Raw genomic sequence first — 6,000 nt, forward strand, 5'->3', positions numbered from 1 at the left:
ATACATAGATGCCACAGAAGACCATGGTCAAAAGTCTTGCTAAAGTCGTAGTAGACAACACCCCCTGCACTCCCTTCATTCACAGTTCTAGTCATTTTATCCTAGATGCAATTGGGTTGGTCAGGCATGATTTACCCTTGGCAAATGCATGCTGGATATTTCGAGTCACCTTCTTCTCCTTCATGTGCCCAGAAATAGCTTCCAGAAGCCAAATCTCCAAATGTCTATGTGATCACTTCTGGAGCATTCAAGATTTTACTAAACATTTGGTTACTATCTGAGAATCACAGGTTTTACAGATTGCATGAAAATCCTGAAAAATTATCTCACAGTAAGATATTTTTCAGCCCTCTAGTAACATCCTCTTGCTACATGTTTTCTGTTTTTGCTGTATGTCTAGAGGTTGGAACTCATAACAACAGCCAGTATTCTCAATGAGGGCAACTATGTCCTAATTCTAGCATTATGTTGAAGCACTCTTCTCTGACCATTTGTAGCTCTTCCATTTCCCAATTCACTTTGAAAATTGTTGTCTTCACTAGGCTGGTAACCTTTTATATTTTGGAGTTTGGTAAAATATTCCCTATGATTAGAAGAGTTCTTTGTTTTCCTTCTGGCTATTTAACATGTTTTTTCCAAGGCTGCAATGTGGCAATCACTTTCCAGGGTAAAATTACCTTGTCAACACTCATGCTTTAAGTATGCCTTTTCTATGCCAGGTGAAGTCCAAAAATATGTAATGTTAATAAACAGCATTCAGTGATAATACAGGTGCGTGGTAGAAGTAGGAGAGCAGAAGTATTACTTTTTCAAATTAACGATGTTGTTGGTCTTCACAATCTTCTTGCAGATGCATCTACACAGTAGTTGTCTACATTTGATATAGATATCTATAACTATCTCTCATCATATTTTACACAACAAGATGTAGCTTGGGAGCCCCATCTTTTACTTTAGTGCTCTACTAGGTGCCAGTCTTCCATTGCTCCTGGTGGCTGCTGCAGAGAGCTTTGCTAAATCTTTCCAGCCTGAGTGTTTCCATAATCAGAAGATGCTGAGACACTGTCTCTCAAGAGCCACTGTTTCTTGACAACTTTACAACAATTCTCGATTTTTGCATACTCCAACTCCCAGAAGGCAGCCCATCTCAAGCGTTAAGAAAGTCATAGCTCCAGACCTCTAATTCCCTTGAAATCACTAAGGGAAGTTTCCAATTATATCTGGAGGGGAGGAAAAACAAAAAAAGGGATTGGCCAGGGGTATTGTGACCAACAAGGCCATTGGCAGCTTATGCCAACCATCTAAGCTAGAAAGCAATAAATAGTGGAGATAACAGCCCTTGAGAGGAACATCCGTACATGGACATCCAACACTGTGTAGAATAAAAAAAAAAAAAACAAAGAAAAAGAGTGGGAGAGAGAGAAAAGAAAAGGAGACTTGGAATAAATTTCCTTCTCTGAAGCTCTGATTTGTAAGGCAAGCTAGAAAGTGGACAAGTAATTTTTTTCTTTTTTTCTGGTAAAGTAAACAACGATGTTTCTGTGAGAGACAGTCATCCAGACAGGTAAGAAACATCTCCTGGCTAGAGGCAATGCCAGAGAGTTTGTAGCAGTAATTGTGATAGTGATATCAAATTCTGAGTGAATTGTGATAGCAAAACATGTCATTCTTCTTTGAAAAACATATCCTCACCAGCTGGTAAGATTTCCATTGGGACAGACATATATATATAGAGAAGAAATCTCTAGGATGTCTTATATTTCACCTGCTCCACTTGGAAATTCACAGGGAGGTAAGCTAGATCTTCCCATTTGTTATTAGATACATCACATCCTTTGGTTCCTTCTTACACTCAAAATACCAGGACTGCTTGGGCTGAGTGTGACAGTGTTCTTGTACAGAGAACCTGGCCTTTAAGAATGGAAAAGAGCCCCCCCAAACAGGTAAAATAATCTGACTGTGGTAGAGTTGTGGAAAGTGAAGCTGGAGGGGACTGTAGTTTTCTTTCATTCAGTGAGAATTACTGCTTTTCAAATCAAATTTGCATGAGGAACTCATTGTGGGGATTGCTAATAAACCTCTTTTCAGTTGTTTTCACACACAAATCGTTTGGAAGAAGACAAAATGTATATGTTCTGATCATGAAGGGCTACTGGATTGTACGGATATGAGACTGGAAGGCATATATGGGCACTGAAATAATGAGGCAGTAAAGTCAATGTTCTTTCTCTAGTTATTCCCCAGGCACAGTCCTTTTGGGGAATGTATTTCAGTATTTTGGGGGAACATTATTTTGTCCTCTTTATGAGTTGGGCACATGCACTTTCAAGTGAATGTAATGGGATATTGTCTTGTTTTCTATATAATTCCTTTTACGGTTTTCTTTAAAATGAAAAGATGCAGACTCTGGGTGTGTCTCGTGAATGATCTCTTTGGAGAAACCAATGACAGGTAGACACAAGACCCGTTAAGCTGGACAAAGCTTGAAATTTTTACAGAAAACCAGAGGAGACAAAATCTAAGGTACTATTTGGAGGGTACAAATGAAATTAGTAGCAAGCAGGCATACAGGAGGCATACAGGACAGTGAAAGCCTTCAGGGTTAATGGAAGGACTAGAACAGAAAATAAAAATGAAATCAGCTATTGAAGTATACTCTATCTTGGTAGGAGGACAGACTGAAGTTTTCCTGTAGAGAAATGGGAACTATATTGAAACTAGACCTCAACTTCTATATTCAGGAGATACATTTAAGCTTCTCTAGCTGGCTAGATTTCATTGCATGTGGAAAAGGAGTAGGTGGTCTTTAAAGAATATGCTGTAATGTTAAAGAATATTGAACTGAAACTGTCTAGAGGTAGCCGCTTAGCACAACTTATATAAAACTTGCTTAGCATGAGTAGCTAAATTTGCTGAAGCCTTAGGCTGCACTTAGATAAAATAATGAACTTTTACCTAGTTCAGTAAGAGAAGAGCCTGAGAGCTGGTTCAAGCTGGAAAGATAAGGAAGCTACAAGCAGTCTACATTCCTGTGTCTCACACTCCGAAAGGGAGGATGTCAAGGCTTTGAAATAAGACCAGTGCAGGGCATCAGGACCTTGAAGGACAAAGCCTCCCCTCACTGCTGGGGCAGTGTTAATTGCTGTGGTTTGGAATCACCTCCTCCTCCTCCTCCTCAGGACCTTGAGAGACAATGGTAGGACCCAACAAGAAATGAAGGTACAACCATTAGCAGAAACCGCAACAGTAAAGATAAGGGAGAAAAACAGCCTACCTAGGAGCAACGATGAGACCCAATAAGGAACAGGAGACCCCAGACCTAAAAATTAGTATTGGTCTGAACTACCACATGAAGGGTAGGAAACTTAATTTGAAAAAGTTATAATTGCCCAGGGATTTTTTTGTTCGGGGTCCCTCTTCAGAGGCACCCAGCTCGAGCTGTAATTACTGCACGTGCGTCATTAAAATTTATTTATTTAATTTGCTTTGATTTGGCTCTGAACTTTTCTGTGGGAACCTAGGGTTGGACCCTGTTATGGTGGCTGGTGAACCTAATTTCCATAACAGTAATGTGTATTTACTAATACAGATTAATGATTTTACTGTGATTATGTTTTAAAAATATTCTCTCTAATATAAATGCAGCTATTTTATTTTACATTGTTTTTCTTCTGAAAGAAAAAAGTATTTGACATTCTAACCTTAATTTAGTAAATTAATCCATTACATGAAGGTACTTGAGAAAGTGCTGTTTGTTAAAATATAATTCATACAATGGAAATATAAGGATAGCACAAGTTTTAGCAAGTCACCAACTAAGCTGGAAGACACAGCCTTGTACAAAAGACACAAACATGTCCCTTTGTTCATGTATTTATTCTCATAAAACATATGAGTTTTTTTTTAAACGCAGTTCATTCCCCAGAGCAGCCACTAACTTTGATTGTTAGTAGTCATTTATGTTTTAAGAAAAAAGCACTATTATTTTTGTTTCTGAGCATTTGGAATAAGATGCCCTGAGCAACAAATTCAAACCCTAAGCTACCTAGGATAATAAAAAGAAACTTGAGGTCATCTTCAGCCTGAAAAGTAGAGTGAACACTAATATTCCTTGTCTTGTGTATTATCAGAACAAACATGCTAATGACTACGAGCTTCTCATCCATTAATGTGATGAAAACTATATAGAGATGGAAACAATCCCCACAGTAAAGATCACAGTGATGTCAAAGAAAAAACTTGCCTCTTTTTTTTTTTTTAACTTTTTTCCTTTGAATGAATACATGACTGTAGAAAGATGTACAAAGCTTGGCTGAAGTGCTTGAATGGCCGATGTAGTTAAGAGACATGGGTCTGGGAGTCCCAGGTAGCTGCATGGCCTGGTGTTTGTGGAACAATTGAGCAGTCTGCCAGAACACTTCGGCATTTTTTAATCCAACAGTGTTTGGCTGGAAAATTTCCTCCCTACCTACAGAATACGGCATAAACAGCACTAATAATAAGCAAGTAAGCAAGCAAGCCAGCACCTTAAATTAATTGATCTCACTGAAACTGCACCCTTGTCTGATAGCAGAATGTCTCACACATGGATGATGGCTTGGGAGAACTGGACCACAGTGACAGAGTTCATTTTCAAGGGATTAACGATCACCCAGGCTTCCAAGGCATCCTCTTGATAGTTTTCCTAGTCATCTATGTCATCACAGTGGTGGGTAATCTTGGTATCGTTATAGTAGTTTGGCTTGATTCTCACCTTCAAACCCCCATGTACTTTTTTCTCAGTAATTTGTCCTTCTTAGATGTGTGTTACTCCTCAGCTGTCACACCCAAAATGCTGGTGAATTACTCATTAGAAAGGAAAACTACTTCTTTTGCTGGCTGCCTCATACAGCTGTATTTTTGCGTTGCTTTTGCAACTTTATCTTCTGGCCGTGATGGCATATGATCGGGACATTGCCATCTGCAATCCATTGCGCTACACAGTCATCATGTCCCAAAAGGTCTGCGTTTTTCTGTTGTCTGGGTCATATGTGGTTGTTTTTTTAAATTCAGTGATACTCATAGGATCTGCATTGAGGATGTCCTTCTGTGGTCCCAACATCATTGACCATTTCTTCTGTGATGGGCCCCCAGTGTTAACACTGGCCTGCTCTGGCCCTCACCTCAATCAAGTGTTGATACTTGTTTCTGGAGAGTTCAGTGAGGTCACCACTACATCAGTCGTCCTCATCTCATACTGCTGCATCTTATCCACTATCCTGAGGATGGATTCTGCAAAGGGCAGGTACAAAGCCATCAGCACTTGTGCCTCCCACCTGACAGCTGTCACCATCTTCAATGAGACTTTTCTTTTCATGTACCTGTGACCCAGCTCCAGTTACTCTTTGGGCAGGGATAAAATCATTTCTGCGTTTTACGTGGTGATGACCTCCACGCTGAACCCCCTTATCTACAGCCTAAGAAACAAGGAAGTGAAGAATGCTCTGAAAAGAGCATGGGAGAGAATAATCACTTCACAGTGAAAACACTAAGCAGTCTGGGTTTTAGACAGTGATGGGAATGTGTTCTGTGTTTGTTTTGTTTCTATCTGTGCATTATTGGCCATTTTGTATTATGTCTGGTCCTATCAGTGTGTTATTCTGTTGTATCTAGATGGTGCATTTCATAACAGGAAAAACATACGTGCGTGTTCATTGAAGAACTCCAAAGAGATTTGTGAGCAAACATACTAAATGTCCAGTTTGCTGCTGAATATTGGGAGGCAAACATAAGCACTAAGTTTCCTCATGGACCTACCATTTTTTAGGCAACCCCAAGTCACCTATATTTTGAAGGGAAACATGAAGACAAGGCCCAGCACTGTAAAACAAAAGCCATTTGCAAGGGATTTCTGCCAAGAACTCAGACCATTTTCTTTACTTCTCAGTCGTCTTCTTTGATCTGAATCTGCTCAGGGTCATTCTTTCCTTTCTCTTCTGTGGATGTTGTAGATCAGTGCTG

At 39.6% G+C, this 6,000-nt stretch overlaps 1 pseudogene; it reads left to right on the top strand.

Annotated features, from left to right (window-relative positions):
- The first annotated feature begins 4,592 nt into the window (after positions 1–4,592).
- LOC112995607 (olfactory receptor 5AP2-like) lies at positions 4,593–5,366 on the top strand (annotated as a pseudogene).
- The last annotated feature ends 634 nt before the right edge of the window (positions 5,367–6,000 follow it).

The sequence above is a fragment of the Dromaius novaehollandiae genome, chromosome 5, assembly GCF_036370855.1.
Source record: "Dromaius novaehollandiae isolate bDroNov1 chromosome 5, bDroNov1.hap1, whole genome shotgun sequence".
Classification (NCBI taxonomy): Eukaryota; Metazoa; Chordata; class Aves; order Casuariiformes; family Dromaiidae; genus Dromaius; species Dromaius novaehollandiae.